The 18,328-nt window shown below is 37.0% G+C and overlaps 1 protein-coding gene and 1 long non-coding RNA gene across 3 annotated transcripts in view; both read right to left on the reverse strand.

The window, feature by feature from the left end:
• The window catches only part of LOC121735477 (protein spaetzle 3), a 48,540-nt gene extending 37,665 nt beyond the window's left edge, over positions 1-10,875 (reverse strand). For both annotated transcript variants that reach the window (XM_042126310.1, XM_042126311.1), the window contains exon 1: positions 10,747-10,875. The gene's annotated coding sequence lies outside the window, so the exon portion shown is untranslated. The remainder of the gene's footprint in view (positions 1-10,746) is intronic.
• Positions 10,876-16,838: 5,963 nt separating this feature from the next.
• LOC121735712 lies at positions 16,839-17,533 on the reverse strand. Its single transcript, XR_006036896.1, has 3 exons — positions 17,496-17,533; positions 17,239-17,393; positions 16,839-16,920 (listed from the first exon to the last, which is right to left on the reverse strand). It is a non-coding gene; the product is annotated as an uncharacterized LOC121735712 (long non-coding RNA).
• Positions 17,534-18,328: the final 795 nt, after the last annotated feature.

Genomic DNA, 18,328 nt, shown 5'->3' on the forward strand with positions numbered 1-18,328 from the left:
ATCCATGCGTCGGATGGGCATGTTAAAAGTCGGTCCTGCGCCTGATCTCTCGCCAGTCGTGTCGGTCTTCCGTCCCACTGGGTTATGAGAGTAAAGGAATAGAGAGTGCTCTTGTGAACTGCGCACACACTTGGGCACTATAAAATTACTCCTGCGTAGCTGGCCTGGATTCAATGAAACCGGCCACCGTCACCGAAGTCGGTGTGGGAGCTATTATTATTATATTATTGTCTGAACGGGTAGAATTGTTTTAATACGAAAATTTTACGAGTAACCTTACCCTATTTTAAATAATTACGAGAGTACCATCTTGCAGATTTATTATACTTACCAATATTACAACGAAACGACACTGAAGTATTGTGAGATTGTTTAGCAGAATCGACCTTCCTAGTTGAGTACTAACAGTTTACTAACAGCTTTGCTTTTCATAAGGACAAGATATATAGGCATATAGAACTGAAGTCTGTACTTTGTCCTAATACTATACTAGCATGCCTACATAGCCTTATCTATCTTAATTATACTATTATACAGTCTGTTTTCATCAGCTCAATCTCTCAATTTTTATTTTTACCCTTCTATAATAAGCTGAAATATTTAAATTACACCCAAAATTTATTTCGCTGATTTGTATCGGCCGTTTTCAACATGAACTTTACAGTTTTATTGAACTTTATAGTTGAGTTTATTTGTTTTTACCAAATACGTGATCTTTATTTCCCGTCTGACCCATTATGTAAATCTTTCTCTTGAAATGGTAGCACGACGATATAAGGTAGCTTTTATCGTTAAATACATAATTTATTTTCAATTGTCTACCTACTCTTAACACCTTCGCAAATTTATATCAGTCAGGTGTGGAATTTTATAGCATGTTGGGAAGTATTTTCAGAAGAGCATTATTTAAAGTTGTTAAAATGAGTTTTTTTTTTATGAAATAAGGGGGCAAACGAGCAAACGGGTCACCTGATGGAAAGCAACTTCCGTCGCCCATGGACACTCGCAGCATCAGAAGAGCTGCAAGTGCGTTGCCGGCCTTTTAAGAGGGAATAGGGTAATAGGGGATGGTAGGGAAGAGAAGGGAAGGGAATAGTCGAGGGTAGGGAAGGGAATAGGGTAGGGGTTAGGGGATTGGGCCTCCGGTAAACTCACTCACTGGGCGAAACACAGCGCAAGCGCTGTTTCACGCCGGTTTTCTGTGAGAACGTGGTATTTATCCGTTCGTGCCGGCCCATTCGTGCCGAAGCATGGCTCTCTCACGTATATTTTGTCCCCATAAAATTTTATAACAAATAATTTAGTTTTTAAATTCTTCCCTTTATTGATATTATTATACTTAGTGAATAATATATTACTATATTCACTATGAATATAATACATTTGTTGGTAAATTGAAAAGATTTTATGAATATAGAGAAAAACTACGAAGCCCAGCATCCGATTTGCGGTTCGCGCTTAGCCTGTTTTCACTGTAGTATTGTCTCTTTAATGTCAGCTTTTGGCGCCTCGGGCAAGACCGGTGTGGACTGATTGTGTTATGTAACGTTTTTGTCCGCCGAATAAAATATCGAAATTTAATTATCAGGTTCAGGAAATGGCAGTCTCAACAATAGGATAATTGACAGTTAACGCCTCCGTGGTCTAGTGGTATTATAGAGCGCGGGTCTTGACTCGGAGGTCGTGGGTTCGATTCCCGCGTTGGAAACTTGAATGTTATTTCCAAGTTTGGTTAGGACATTGCAGGCTGATCACCTGATTGTCTGACAAGTAAGATGATCCATGCGTCGGATGGGCATGTAAAAAGTCGGTCCTGCGCCTGATCTCTCGCCAGTCGTGTCGGTCTTCCGTCCCACTGGGTTATGAGAGTGAAGGAATAGAGAGTGCTCTAGTGTACTGCGCACACACTTGGGCACTATAAATTACTCCTGCGTAGCTGGCCTGGTTCAATGAAACCGGCCACCGTCACCGAAACCGGTGTGGGAGCTATTATTATTAATTGACAGTTGTTGTGGAAATTATGACCCCAATGTGCTGGTTAAAACTTAAAATAAGTGAAAATTCAGCTTTTATAGACTTAAGTAGTTCTTCCTAGTTCTAATATTATAAGCTGTGCACTTTCTCTTTATTTTAGGTTAATATCGCTCGCTCCATTAAAAAAAAACATTCGATTTTATTTTTATAAAGGATATACTATCCTTTGTATTTCTTTAACAATTCATACTACTTAAGTACCATCAAGAAAATTGATTCCTAGGCAGTTGACAGACCAACGTCATTTGATCGGATCATGCCAATTTAATGTTTTAATTATGGTTTTAATTGTGTCTGTCGGCTGGGTTTGACGTAACGCGACCAAACTACGTAGGTCCCCCATCTTCCTAGGAATCAACTTCTCTGATAGTACATTTTTTTTTTTATGAAATAAGGGGGCAAACGAGCAAACGGGTCACCTGATGGAAAGCAACTTCCATCGCCCATGGACACTCGCAGCATCAGAAGAGCTGCAAGTGCGTTGCCGACCTTTTAAGAGGGAATAGGGTAATAGGGGAGGGTAGGGAAGGGAAGGGAAGGGAATAGTTGAGGGTAGGGAAGGGAATAGGGTAGGGGTTAGGGGATTGGGCCTCCGGTAAACTCACTCACTCGGCGAAACACAGCGCAAGCGCTGTTTCACGCCGGTTTTCTGTGAGAACGTGGTATTTATCCGGTCGAGCCGGCCCATTCGTGCCGAAGGATGGCTCTCCCACGTAAAACACGAACCAATAATAATATAATTTATCCGTTTGGTCACAGATACACTCTAAAGCTTTACGAAATTATCATTAGAAAATCAAACAAACTACTTGACATTTGCAATATGACAGGTTGCGACATCTTCCATTTTTGCTACCATTGAGGGTAGCATTGAGGCAATGCCAAATTACCATGCAAATTAGGCCTTCCTAACTATAAAATTGTTTTATTATTAGTTAAACTCTAAGTAATAAGTTTATAACTTGTAATAATTAAGTTAGAGTGTAGGCTAGATCATATAGGAGCTAGGCCCTAGAGATTGGGAACATCACTTTGCTTTTGACTATCACAAAATCTGAAGGGGTGGGTAAGCAGAAAGGTGGTGATAAAAGGTGAGCAAATGGGACGTAGACATAAAAATATAAAGTGGACAACTAGCAAACTGTATAGGTCTACCAGAATCTCATGGCAAATTGGATGGGAGATTTAAAAAAAATTCATTAATCATTGGATATTTTTTTACATTTGCATGTATCACACAGATAATCAGCCGCTATAGGGAAAAAAAAGTATCAAACGTTTTGCTCCAATTTCCCCAGTAGCGTCAATTTATTTTTTCCATTTTTTTGCCATCAGATTGACCTTTAGCAACGTTTGGGCTTGTATATCCCGAACAAGTTACGTAGCCGATGTGCCTATGAAAACATTCTCTGATTGAATGAATCAGAATGAATGAAGCAACATTTAGTGAATGCATTTGGTAAAAAGTAAACTTGAGAATTGAGATCTAGTTAAGATTTTACCCCTATTTTTGAAGTTTTGAGTTATTGCTGCTGACTAATAAAAATACTAACGTTTTACTATTATTTTACAATTACGTGCTTGCTTATAAGCAAGTCAGTAATTATTTTACAAGTGTTTTAATACTTGAAACTGGGACCTAACACAGATTCAGTTATCTGTTATTTTGTACATAAAACTCAATAATTTTAAAGACTTTATGTAAGCTACGCCTTAAAGCCTCTGCGTTACATGTTGTGAAATTTTAAATTAATTCCCATTAAAAAGCATGTCGTAAGCTTTACTTTGTATTACTAATGGAAATTACCATAGTATTTAAGCAATCATACCTACATAGTTGAAAATTGCTACGGCAGTTTAAAACTTTTTTATATTAAGAGCCTAATAATCGTAATTACTCTATATTTTTTTCGACCTAATCTACAACCACCATTTTCAATGCAATTGCATTTAACATGATTTTTATATAATATAATTTATCATTAAGGGATGTAGCAGAAACTATTGTGGATAGAAGAAAAGGAGTCCCTAGATTATAAAGAACGGAAGAACTTTCGAGAGTTTTTCATCTATAACAGAGGTTCCTAAACTTATTTTGTGTACTGCCCACTTTAAGAAAAAAATATGTTATAGCGCCCCCTTTGTTTCATTTTATAAATCACTCCCCCAAGCCTCTACACAACGCACCCATTTTTTTCTGGGTCCCACACCTTCCTTTAGACCTTCAGCGCCCACAAGGGGGCGTTATCGCCCACTTTGGGAAAGGCTGATCTATAAGAATCATGTGACTGCCGAATAGATGCAACATTTAAAATGCTAATTGATACCAATCACTCATCTGTTGTGTAAGTTGCAACCGTTTTGAAATTCATTTAAAATCGTTGCGTCAAATATTTACGAGTCAAAGGCAGATACTACCAGTGTCATAGTAAAAGGAGGGGAAGTAAGTCAAAATCTCGGCGGAGTTTTAGAGGCTGGTACCGCCGAGATTTTGTTGTGTGCCGTACGTGGCGACGCATTGATACTATGGCGCACACATACAAGCCGCGCGCGGTGCCTTTGTATGAAGATAACTTACTTCCCCTCCTTTTACTATGCCAGTGTCCTAAACGAAGTAGTAGCATGCTATTAAGCTACTACATAATATTTTGTTTAGAAACTATTTATTATTTTTAACCTTTGAGATTTATTATTTTTATCCTTTGAGAAAACACAATTGAGTTTTCTCAAAGGATAATCGCTCCACATAGCCAAGTAGTCAGCTTGGCAAACTTGAAAGCTTATTAGCGATCAAAAGCTTTGTTTGTGCTTTGCAAAGTTTGAAAATTAAGACAAAAATTACTATTAGAGGTGTCAATGAGTATTATAATATTAAAATAGAGAAATTATAGTAATTACAGACTCGAGGAAAGGCCAAGAATAAACGGAGTTTAAGAGGCAAAAAGTTTTGGTGATAGTTGAAATTTTGGGCACAAGAATGCATTTATCTCCGAGGTTTTTATAATAATATGCGTCGTTTAAGCCCAAATTAATTTAATTTATAAAGAAAATTATTAGATAGCGCTAGTATGCCAAGCTTGCTTAGCAGGTAGAGTAGAGCATGGATCCCGGAATTCCGAGATTTCGTAAAGTCCGGAATTTCGGAATGTTTTTTTCGATATTACAATTCCGGATTTGAAGATAATATCGCAATCCGATATTCATTTAATTATTCATTATTACTTACTAAGAAAAATACCAAACGGAAACAGAATTTGCTTATATTTGACAAAATGTTAGATGCCATGATAATTCTGAGAACACATTATTAAGAAGAGCGATCCTTTTATAAAAAAAGTGATTGTTGTCTCATGATGTTTCTGTTTAGTTTTGTAAGTGTGATTTAAATTATCTCTAATTCCAAAAAAATACTATAATGCAAGTTTTGTGCTATTTAATTTAATAAGAGTCTTTATATTTTTTTGTGTCAGTCATGATCTCAAAGGGGATAACTGGTTTAGTTTATTGAGACTTGTAGTTATTGAATAAGGTAGATATATCTTAGATAGAAAAGACATTGTCATGTTGATTTTACTAAAATACTATTGAAAATAATATAATAATAATAATAATATCTATGGACGCTTCACACCACGTCAGTCTGGTCCCGTGCTAAGTACCTAAAGGACTTGTGTTACAGGTACCAGACAACGGAAATATATATTTAATACTTTTATATATGATTTTTATTATATCATACACATATTTAATACACATCCAGACCCGGGAACATTGAAAACTGTTTGTTCCGTCGGCGGGATTCGAACCCGCGACCCCCGGCTTGAGCTACCAACGCGCTCACCACTGAGCTACAGAGGTCGTCGTCGGAAAAGTTGATTATTTTTTATAAAAAGACTGTTTAATTGATCTGTCAGGTCAGATTTTTGTTGATCTCTCGTTTCTCATTAAGATTTGATTAAATAAAATATTTTGAATTCTGATTTACTGTTTTTTTGTAGTATTCTCTAATTCCGGAACTGATTCCGGAATTTCTGAATTGAACCTGTAGTATCGTAACTTAATTCCATCGAATCGAAAGAAAATCGAATCGAACATCAGCCGATATTACATGCCCTAAGGTAGAGTAAGTACTAAAATTATTATTTTAATGTGTATAAAACAATACCTGACTACAAAAATAATATATAAAGTTACTTAAATAATACTTGTTTACTACTTTTTCCGTCTTAGAGCTCTAATAGCTTTGTCCACACTGTGCCTTTTTCTGTTCGTCAAGGGCATGAGTTATAGCGCAGTAAACAGCGAACGTGAGGCATGCCCGGGACGCAAGCCATGTATCCAAAAAGCAAAAATGACAATGTTGGCTTTGCGTTCGTTGACGCATTCAATTATTGAATGCGCCAAAACGAAAGTTGAATAAAAGAAGATGACGAAAATTGAAGACGAAAGCGCATAGTGTGGACATAGCTTATAGTAGATACTTTAAAGCAAAGCGCAATAGTTTTGACCATAAAGTTAATGTACCTAGCGGAATAGAGAAACAAAGGCCTGAGCAAGAGAGATGTCACTATCAGTAACACTGCGTGGTAAAAAGAGACGTGTGATACATGACAGCAGCACTCTTTTTGACGTCCAGTCGGCACGTGCCGCACGTAGACAATTTAATCTCATAGAAATCATGTTCAATTATGCTTGTGTAAGTGTATACGTACACATATTTTTCACACAGATGAAACCAATTTCGGTTACGTTTGACAGCTCGAGATTGTTGCTCTATTCCGCTAGGTATATTAACTTTATGGTTTTGACAATCTCCGTCCTTGCCACTTGGTACCTCACGTAACAACTACTGTATCCAGATACCAGCTGCTACCAACTACTATAATTACAGCATGTTTACTCAGCTGTTAAACACCTAATCAATCATTGATTTACAGACAATATTGACCTGTTATTATCTGTGGTCTAATTACCTGGCAATTTAGTTTGAAACTTGTCCGCCAAAAATGTCGACGGTATACAGTGAGAGCTCACCAGTCTTCTTACTTTTGTACTTAGCTTTTATCCTTTTTTTTTTTAATGAAATAATGGGGCAAACGAGCAAACGGGTCACCTGATGGCAAGCAACTTCCGTCGCCCATTGACACTCGCAACATCAGAAGAGCTGCAGGTGCGTTGCCGGCCTTTTAAGAGGGAATAGGGTAATAGGGGAGGGTAGGGATGGGAATAGGGTAGGGGATTGGGCCTCCGGTAGACTCACTCACTCGGCGAAACACAGCACAAGCGCTGTTTTACGCCGGTTTTCTGTGAGAACGTGGTATTTCTCCGGTCGAGCCGGCCCATTCGTGCCGAAGCATGGCTCTTCCACGTATAAATATACTGAATATTACTAATTCGAAAGTTTGGCTGTCTGTTACCTCTTCAGGCCTAGGCCGCTAAACTGATTTGAATGAAGCCCTTTAAGTCCCGGTAAAGGACAAAATACACAGGATAATTATGTTTGGGATGATATTTTGGGATTAATTTTTCTGATATTTTATTATAGTAAAACCTACTTCGAAACATAGCGAAATTCGTCGGGTAGTTTGAGCTATCCCCGAAATACCTGTATATTATAAAGAAATCAGGTAAATTGGAGACAAAGTCGTGAGGTCAGCGAACCGAAACAAAAGGTCATCAATAAATCAGGTATATTGTTATTTACCGAATTACAAAAAGGAGGTTATGAAATCGCTTAATTTAAGTAGATGATTCGCTTTTTTAGTGTTTAAATTGTTGTTATCTATTATAATTAATATTTAAGCGATCTATTTTGTTTATAATAGAATAAAAACCCATTTAGATCTTACAAAATATATGAAAGTCTGACTTCGACTGAAAAAAATACTGTATTTGTGACTGGAAAAATTTGATACAAAAGTTTACATCATATATTTTGAAATAGGATGTAAACTTTACGATTTTTTTTAATCGCCTTTTCGATTAACAGGTTCAATGCGGCGCACATTTTTTCAAACTTTCAGTAGTGGCCGCATATAATTTTCTCGTGACACGTTAGCCGCGTCATACGCCATAGAAGTAGATGACACGGCTACCGTGTCACCCGCCATGTTCAAAAAGCTTTATTGTTTTTCTTGGTTTTTATACAACAAGCTATTCGAATATAGGTAAGCGATTACCGTCGCTTAAAGAAACTCGCCTCCCGAGGAATCGCAAGCCTTTTGGATAAAGTGAATTTGCAAGTTGGTGTTGCTATTTTTTTTATAATAGTATCTATGGAATGGACGCTTCACACCACGTCAGTCTGGCACCGTGCTAAGCACCTGAAGGACTTGTGTTACGGGTACCAGGCAACGGAAACATATTTTATACTTTTTGTATCATACGAGTACATATTATATTTAATACACATCCCAGACCCAAGGAAATTGAAAACATTTTGTTCCGTCGGCGCGATTTGAACCCGCGACCCCCGGCTTGCGCTACCAACGCGCCAACAACTGAGCCACTGAGGTCGTCGATATTGTATTAGGCGATTGCGATAGGCCATAATATTAATTATTATTTTATTTTATTATTATTTTACTTCAACATTGGTACCTACTGCTCCAAAATTGTTTGGATGCAGCCAAAAAAGTGTTGATTAGTCAAAACTCCAAAAATCGTTTGACGTTTATGTGAATACTTGTACGCGATTCCGCGATTTAGGATAACCATACACGGTTATTCCCTTTTTAACGGGCAAAACACACAAGCAATCCAGCCTACGTCAAGACGTCTTCCGGTCGTGTTATCTAGCAACACAGAAAGGCTTGCAACACCGGTTCTTCAACTTGACACTTCTTTTATGAACCCACCCCGACCGGGGTGCAACAGTTCTTTTATTCAACGTAATAACCTTTTTTATGTATCATATATTTTACATCTTAACTTCTAATACAGTCCACAAGAAATTTATATAGTCTTTAGATCCGGACGGGATCGAAGCACTATCTAGCCGTTTACTGGCCCATTAGTGATGTTTTTTGGGTGTTTGGTGTTACAAATCGTACATCCGGTTGATGAGCGAAACAATTAGCACAGTTCCTTAACTCCACATGTCACATGATGTCACCGAGTTATAGTGGACTTGAGTTTTTACGATTACGATTGCATGTGCCCACAGAAATAAATCAAGATAGAACGGTGACGCGCGTGCGTTGCTAAGGAATCGATCGTGTCAATTTTTGCTTTGCTTTTAGTAACGCAAAGACAGACAAATAACTTATCCGTGGCAAGAAATGCCCCCTTTTGACCAATTCACTTTCGTACTTCTGTTTTTACAATTAGACACTGCACAATGAGGCATTTTTGCACAACTATTCCGGTGTATTCAAGTCGAGACGTGCGCACTGACTGAATGAACGTTCAACCAATCTTGCACGACAGAGCAAGATTGAAACACGCGTACTACACCCGCTTAGCCGTTCTATCTTGATTTATTTCTGTGCATGTGCCTGTTGCAGTTTAAGAAATAGCGACCGATATATCCATCATGATTATGATATAAACATAATAGATTTTATATCGGTCGCATTTTTAAAGAGTTTCCATTTTACAACTTCTAAATCAATTATCAAAATCAAAAATCGAAAATAATACCTGTTAAGTGGGTAAAACTAGTAAGTCCCCCGGGCATGCAAAACACATTTTGAAAAGATATTTAAGTTAAATTTAAAAAATGTTAACAAAAATTGTAAAAATTGTAAAGACCGAATACGAACTTCGGCCGAACATTCGGTAAAAATGAAAAATTTGTTCGGTTCAAGTTGCCGAAGTTCGGTTAAACTGAATGTAAAACTAATTTCGACCCACTTTAGCTATTTAAAATAATATCAATTACCGTTATCAATTAGAATTTATACTTACTCATCTAACATGAATTTTTTTAATGTTTTATAGTCGTGCGATTTAGAAGATAGATTATAATTACAATAAATTGGTTTCAAATGTAAATTATAACTTATAACAAAATATATTATAAAAAAGTATTTCGTTATCATTGTTTGTAATTATCATCACATTAAAATTCCGCGGTCTGCCTAAGGAAAAATGTTATAAAATTATCCTCATACACCTAAATGTAAACAAATCAATCAAAATAAATTATTACTCCGGAGTATCGACATAACCGCAAAGACATAATAAGTGGGTAACTACTAGATAAAACGTTTGAAAATTGTTTTTTGCATAAGTGGAGGCTCAGGCCTGGAAATTAAAAAAAGGATTTTATGTATACAGCAGCATAACATTCATATAATTTGATTGCATAATATCTTTTCCAGGTCTCAAAGCCTCCATTTAAATGCAAAGAAAGCGAACATTTAAAAATGTTAGTTATCCACTTCTTCCACTTACTTTTTCAGCTATAACAGTTAATCACAAATTACAATCATAATATCGCGAGTGAAAGGTTTATCGTCGATTGTTTCGATGACGACTCTTGTAATTCTGAGCTTTGATGTACGCAAACGTTACATACGATTCGCTATTGACATAACTATACATTAGTATTTGTTTATACGTCTCGATGACATAATAATAGACAAAAAAGTTGTAAACCATCATTCTAATTTTTACTCGTAAATCAAAGTTTTGCGTAATCACATGAGAGATTAAAAAATGTATGTCCTCATTAATACGAAATTATGCTACTAATAAAAAAGTATTTACCTCAATGTCCTTTGTCCTCGGATGACACGAAAAAAAATATAAATGTCAAAAACGAAAGTGCACAGAACAAAAAATTTATTCGAATTTCGAATGCGCGGGCGCGTTCCGTTATACGCGTGCGTGCGGACAGCCGGTCGCGCTAAAACTGAGCGCCATTCGACTCTGGTTTTTCGATCCTGATCTACATTAGTTCCGAGGATTTATACCGGATGGTCGGACGGAAGGCGGGCCGGATCGAATCGAATTCCGATTCGGTTTTCCGAAGGACTCAAAGGTTTCCGCATACGAAAACCTATTGTGCGAATTGAAGCATGCAATAAACACGAGTCACGGTGGTTTCCCAAAATACATAACATAAATATACCCTCTTTAAAGCTGGTTAAAGAGATTCACGCTTTTTATATACAGGCGTCACAGTTATACTATGTCTTGTCCTTGACTGATACGAAGTGATATTTTTATTAGTAAGAGGGACAGTAGACCACTGAGTTTTAAGAGGCTATAGACATAATCTGAAAATGTATTATGAATTGGTTTCCTCGGCAAAATTATTTAACATAATTTTACTAACACCAACTTACACCAAGCTTTATCAAAATGAATCCTACTTACTCAACTAAATATCTTGTAACAGTTTTTTTTTATGAAATAAGGGGGCAAACGAGCAAACGGGTCACCTGATGGAAAGCAACTTCCGTCGCCCATGGACACTCGCAGCATCAGAAGAGCTGCAGGTGCGTTGCCGACCTTTTAAGAGGGAATAGGGTAATAGGGGAGGGTAGGGATGGGAAGGGAATAGGGGAGGGTAGGGAAGGGAATAGGGTAGGGATTGGGCCTCCGGTAAACTCACTCACTCGGCGAAAAACGGCTCTCCCACGTAAAGGCTTCTCATATTTTTTCGTATGAATGAAAATAAGACATTATGCTTATACACATAATTATTTATGTGTATATTTATCAAATATTTAATAGTTTATAATACATAGGTATTTTGTGTGGGCTAAAACTTATTGAAATTAAGTCATTAAATTCCTAATCAATCGTGACTAATGGTTGCTACCGCATTTCAGCTTTACTATGTGAATGACAGATACGGTATGCTTAAGTATGTCTATAGACGTATATTATATACTAGCTGTCCTGGTGAACTTCGTGTCACATTAAAACCTTCCCTGGACTTCTACGAATATTTTTAGACTAAAATTAGCCCAATCCGCTCAACCGTTTTCGAGTTTTAGCGCGACTAACAAATTTGAAAATCCATTTTTATATGTATAGACTAGCTGTCCCGGTGAACTTCGTGTCACATTAAAACCTTCCCTGGACTTCTACGAATATTTTAAGACTAAAATTAGCCCAATCTGTTCAGCCGTTTTCGAGTTTTAGCGTTACTAACACAATTGAAAATCCATTTTTATATATTATAATAGTATAGATATCTTGTAAATCTGAAAGTGGGGCCTTTGCGGTACCTTTGGGACCATTTAGATACAATGTTTTAGGGTGCCTTCACAAATAGGCATGATGACTAATTTTTTTTCTTATTGGTAATTGAAAGACCCTTAAAAAATAGAAACATCGCTGAAAGAATTTCTCTGATAGCTTAAAAATTCACGAATATATGACAATTCAAACATCTCATAAAATAGACCTGCCCGAAACGCTCCATACAAAGTGCTACGAAAGTATGACGTCAGTCTTTCGTAGTTTGTACGCATAGGGAGACAACTTTGTTCGACAGGTATATTAAATATTGCGTTTATGAAAGTGGTTTCTTAACAAAAGTAGCTTTTAATTGCATAAGTTATCGAATGGTATCCAAATATTAAGAAATTTAATTGAAAAAAAATTCGACTTGATCATCCAACTTTGAAGGCGCATAACAAAAAAAAAATACAAATGCTATCGAACTGAAATTTTGGGAGCACTTATTTTTTACCGTGATTTCTTTATTTTATTAACAAAATTCGCTAATCTTTGACCTTGTCATCATCCCTATTGACATCAACAAAGTTTATTTTACTTGAAAGCTTATTAGATTCTTAATAAAAGCCACGAAACTAATATCTATGTGCTATAAAGAACATTTGAACATATTTCCACAAAATACTTAATTAAAATTAATTTAAAAAAACATGTGCCATTTAAAAAGAATAAACAGAGAATAAAAATAAATTATGACTTTAATAGAGCAGTAGGCGCGTTGATGTCCTTTTACTAGGCGTTGAAAATTTAGATTTTTAAGCGCAAAATCTTTCTTTATTTATTAATAATAATTATTATTATTGTTTTCAATGTGCTATTAACTAAATTAATAAAATAATTGTTAATAGTTGGCAATTCTACCCTGCCTAAAGAAAGTATTCCTCGTGAGGCCGAACCTGCACCTCCTCAACCTCGAAGAGATGTAGGCGTTAGATCGGACTGCAGTTCCTCACTCTGCTCATCATAGTGTACTTTTAAAAGTAGCAGAACAGGTACCCTTGGCAGTGGCGGATAAACCAATTCCTATACCACAATAGACAGAACAAACCAGTAGGCCGACTTTAAACAAACTGACTAATCGGTGTGGTTTTAGTCGCTGTAAGCATGCTATGAACGCAGAGTTACGTTGCGCGCCGATATTTTATGTGACACGAAGAAGAAAAGTTGTCTTTTAAATACGTCAAACGTATAATGGAGAACACTTCTAATGCTAAGTACTCATATACGGTTTTATATATATATATATATATATATATATATATATATATATATATATATATATATACTCATATACGGTTTTGCTCAATCGAGCAATAACGTCGAACAAAACCCGCGGTCGGGATTTCGTCCACACATTCAGCATTTCTCGATAGTTTTATTCTAAATCGATTTTAATTCGGGCCTTCGAGCTGTGAGTTTTGCGGTCTACTCAGTACATAATTATTACTCGATTTGGAGTAAAACTATCGAGCGAACTGTGAGTACTTAGCATAAGTCGGTCTATTGATTCGTTCTGTCTATTGTGCCTATTCGAAGCGTGCGAAGTGGCTGGAGGGGGTAAAGAAAGCGATTGCCACGCTTGCCGCGGCAAAAATATGCAACAAAAGGGGCTCAGTTAGTAGTCAAATAAACTTGTCAGTCTTGTTTTGAAATTTTTAGAAATTGGTCTTAATGGTTTTTGTATCGTACACTGAAACAACGTAACGGCTATAAATAAACAAGTTGTTGCTATTTGCAAACGAGCAAACGGGTCACCTGATGGAAAGCAACTTCCGTCGCCCATGGACACTCGCAGCATCAGAAGAGCTGCAAGTGCATTGCCGGCCTTTTAAGAGGGAATAGGGTAATAGGGGAGGGTAGGGAAGGAAAGGGAAGGGAATAGTTGAGGGTAGGGAAGGGGATAGGGTAGGGGTTAGGGGATTGGGCCTCCGGTAAACTCACTCACTCGGCGAAACACAGCGCAAGCGCTGTTTCACGCCGGTTTTCTGTGAGAACGTGGTATTTATCCGGTCGAGTCGGCCCATTCGTGCCGAAGCATGGCTTTCCCACGTATATATGTGTTGGTAATATGAACCCAGTAAGTTGGTAAAATTCAGTATCGAAGGTTAGTTGTTACTAATCTATCCTCTCAGTAAACTTAGCAAACCTTTTAACTATAGTGAGTCGAGTTACTTTGTTAACAATACCCAAGCTCCTTAGTATTACAAATCAATTCAATCGGTTACAGCAACAACCAACGTAGTAGAAGAACTGTCGCCACAGCCAAGGTGCTTTGTTGTGTTTAGCATAACAATTTAGTAGGCTCAACTATTTTACTTCGTAAAACTAACTAAGTAACTTGATAATGTTAATCATGTTTATTGGCTAGGGACAGCCAATCTACTTTGTTACTTCTACCCAATTCAAATTGGTATACATATCCAAGTTACTTGGTACTGTCAATCGTGTTCATTGGGTAAATGCAACTACTAACAATAAAGATTAGTATTTTTAGCCAAGTTGCTCTGTATTCTTAAGGGAGTGTATTGGGTAACCATAACTTAAATAGTTTGTTGCCAGTACCAATACAAACGACACAATATATGAAGGCGAGTGGTGCCGCGAAACTAGCGCCACTTCACGAAAAAAATCTTATCTCTTCATGCATATATTAGAATATCCTAAACCCACATTTTTAGTAGTATGTTTAAGTTTAATTACAACCTGCAAGTTCAATGAAATACTCACTGCAATTAAAGCTATGGGTAAAAGTGCTAAAAACGGCCAATTTGGTAATAATTGCCATAACTTTAATTACAACGAATATTTCAATGAACTTGCAAGTTCTAATTTAACTTAAAGATACTATCAAAAATGTAAGTTTTGGATATTTTGATATATTCTTTGCATGGAGAGATAAGATTTTTTTCGTGAAGTGAACCAAATTTGAGGGAAACTGAAAGAAAATATGTAATTAATGAAATTAGATTTAGTGAGTAGGACACAAAACAATCATTTCAAGTAACATTAAACTCTTAAGGTCTTAATATATGCATAGCTAGAGCCGCCATCACAAAAATATTAATTTTCAGAGCAGCGTATTCATCGAAGTATTGAGCTATAGATAATTCTTTTGAAGCTATAAGCCTTGTTTCTGTGGTTTCTTTCCACTTTTGTTCTACATCAGTCCAAGGTTCAGTAGAATTTTTAAGCCATAAAATTTTGTCTTCTGCGTCTTTCTCATCAGTTAGTCCGTCTGGTAAACGTAAGCTCGGGGATTGAGGTGAGGACCCTGACCTTGAAATTCGCCGGCGCTTCTCCACTACGCCAGTATCCCTGTATTTTCGTTTCAGGTTATGAATTTGGTCTGGTAATTTACCAGCCAATCTTGTTATGATGCCCCGTGTGGATTCCACAATTTTGGTATGAAAATATACCGACGATTTTTCTTGTGGAAATACCGTAGTAATCGCACGCGCCCAATTCGCATATACAGAAGATCTGACAATTAGTTTAGGATTTTGTCGCAATATACAGGTTCCGATAATTCTCACTAAAGATAAACGTGCATATATATATATATATATATATATATATATATATATATATATATATATATATATATATATATATATATATATATATATATATATATATATATATATATATATATATATATATATATATTGTACATGGATTTTTTACGTAGGTAATTCATGCAAGCATGTAAAAAAATACAAACACATATTTCAAGGGACTTCGGATCTTCAGGTAAGTTAATAATGACTGGTGAACTAGGCAAAGGAATAGTGGCCGATGTACTTGGAGTAGGCGTGCTGGAGGTTAATGTTTTGGAACTCGAAGGTTCGTCGTCAAGCGGAAATGTTAGTAGGTCGCCTATAGAAAAATCAGCACCAATCTGCAAGCAAATCATTCATAAAATAAAATAAAAAGTACCAGCTTGTAAAGTACCAACACCGGCGTTTTCCCACGAGCCACGACACGGCACGATTTCAGAAATACACGATACACGGCACACGACCTGTCGTTCTGTCGAGACGATTTCAGCAGCGATTTTCCATTTTAAAAACACACCACCACACCGCTCTTCGTTCAAGAAAAGAAATAAACTGCCCCCCCTGGACAAGTGGCATTCGATTTAAAGCGTTTCGCAATTGATGAACGATAACGAGCTAGGGCCGTGCACAGTGCTTCGCGGAGCGTCCGCGTGCGGAGAGCGAGGCGGCTGCGCGACGCGGCCCTAGCTCATTATCGTTTATCGCAAGCGAAACGCTTGAAATCGAATGCCACTTGTCTAGGGGGGCTGAACTGTCGTGTCGTGCGGTCTGTCGCGCCGTGTGCAAGTTTAAACAGGTTCTACATAGTCGCTAAATCGTCACGACAAAAAAACGTAACAACATAGCGAATTGTGGTTGCAAAAATGTGTGTCGTGCTGTGCGTATCATTGCGTGAGTAAACGGTCCATAGAAATGTATGGCTCTCGGAACCGTCACCGCATTTTGTCGTGCGGTGTCGTGGCTCGTGGGAAAACGCCCTCACTTACACTTTCATTATTTGCATTAGGGTGCATACTAGATTTATAAACCTCTAAATTTTTTGAAAATATTGCTCTGGGTCCGATTAATGGAATCATCTCCTTAATCATACTTTCAGTAAGCATGGGAAGGGATAAAGATGTTACTGAATTTTCTGTAATTTAAGAAATATATCATTAAACATGGCAACAGGTAGTTACGTTCCCTCCTACTTTTATATAAGTTAAGGAAGGAGTTGCTGTGCAGGTACCTGTACCTGTACCTGCACCTGTACCTGTACCTGTACCTGTACCTGTACCTGTACCTGTACCTGTACCTGTACCTGTACCTGTACCTGTACCTGTACCTGTACCTGTACCTGTACCTGTACCTGTACCTGTACCTGTACCTGTACCTGTACCTGTACCTGTACCTGTACCTGTACCTGTACCTGTACCTGTACCTGTACCTGTACCTGTACCTGTACCTGTACCTTTAAAAACTTCTATATATTCTTCCAAGTTCCACGCTGTAAGAAGATTTTCAACCTCTTCATCCATCTTTCCACATAGGTACCTACTTGTCACGTCACTATAAACCACCGCGGTTAAGTATAGCACTAGGTACTATTAATTGTATTCAAAACTCCTGAAAAATGCAATGGATAGGTATAGCAAACGCCGCCCCACATCCAGAAACAAGAATAGTTTGGTAACACTTCAAAATGATGAAAAAATTTATAAGTTTAACCTGTCTTCTAGATGTGAGGCGTCGGCCCTTCAATAGACACTATAGACACGTCCGTCACGCTGCAGTGATTTGACACAAATGGCCGAATTTGGCGGCTTCACATGGGCCCACAGCCTAATCCTTGTTTATTTATCATCATTTATCAAGTTACTCGGTTAAAAATAGTATTCGCTTACTTTGTTGTTAATTTCCGAGTTGTGCTTATTTACCAATAGATGAGTACCTTCTTTCCCTTTACTAAGCAACACGGTTGTGTGCATCATAGCCAGTTACTTAATATTAGCCATGTAAACTTGTGTTTAAAATTAAGTAACGTACTTAACATAATACAGCAATGTAACCTTGTGTGTTTTTAACCGAACTCGTTGTAAATATTAGACAACTGTGATTATGTCTAAAATTAAACAACTTACTTATTATTTAATACCAATGTAACGTTGTCTGTTTATAACCGAACTCGTTATAACTTTTAGCCTACTGTGATTATGTTTAAAATTAAATAATTTAATTATCATGAAATAATAACGTAAGCTTGTCTGTTTTGAACCAAATTCGGTAAGGGTACTATTTACCGAGTTGGCCATTTAGAAATTGATAAGTACTTATTAATAATAGCCAAGAATATTAAACAATATTTGCTTGTATAATCCTAGCAAAGCTTTATTGGACATTTTAGATATGACTTGATTGAACGCAGCCGAATAATTTTTTGCCGAGCTAAATTGGTACTTTGCTAAAGCAAATTTATTTCAGTGTAGACTGCAAAAATAGGTAGTCAGTATACAAATTTAATGTTTTTCCTAAATCCGCTAGGAAATTAGATCAGATAGCTG

This window comes from Aricia agestis, chromosome 17, assembly GCF_905147365.1.
Source record: "Aricia agestis chromosome 17, ilAriAges1.1, whole genome shotgun sequence".
In the NCBI taxonomy this organism is placed as follows: Eukaryota; Metazoa; Arthropoda; class Insecta; order Lepidoptera; family Lycaenidae; genus Aricia; species Aricia agestis.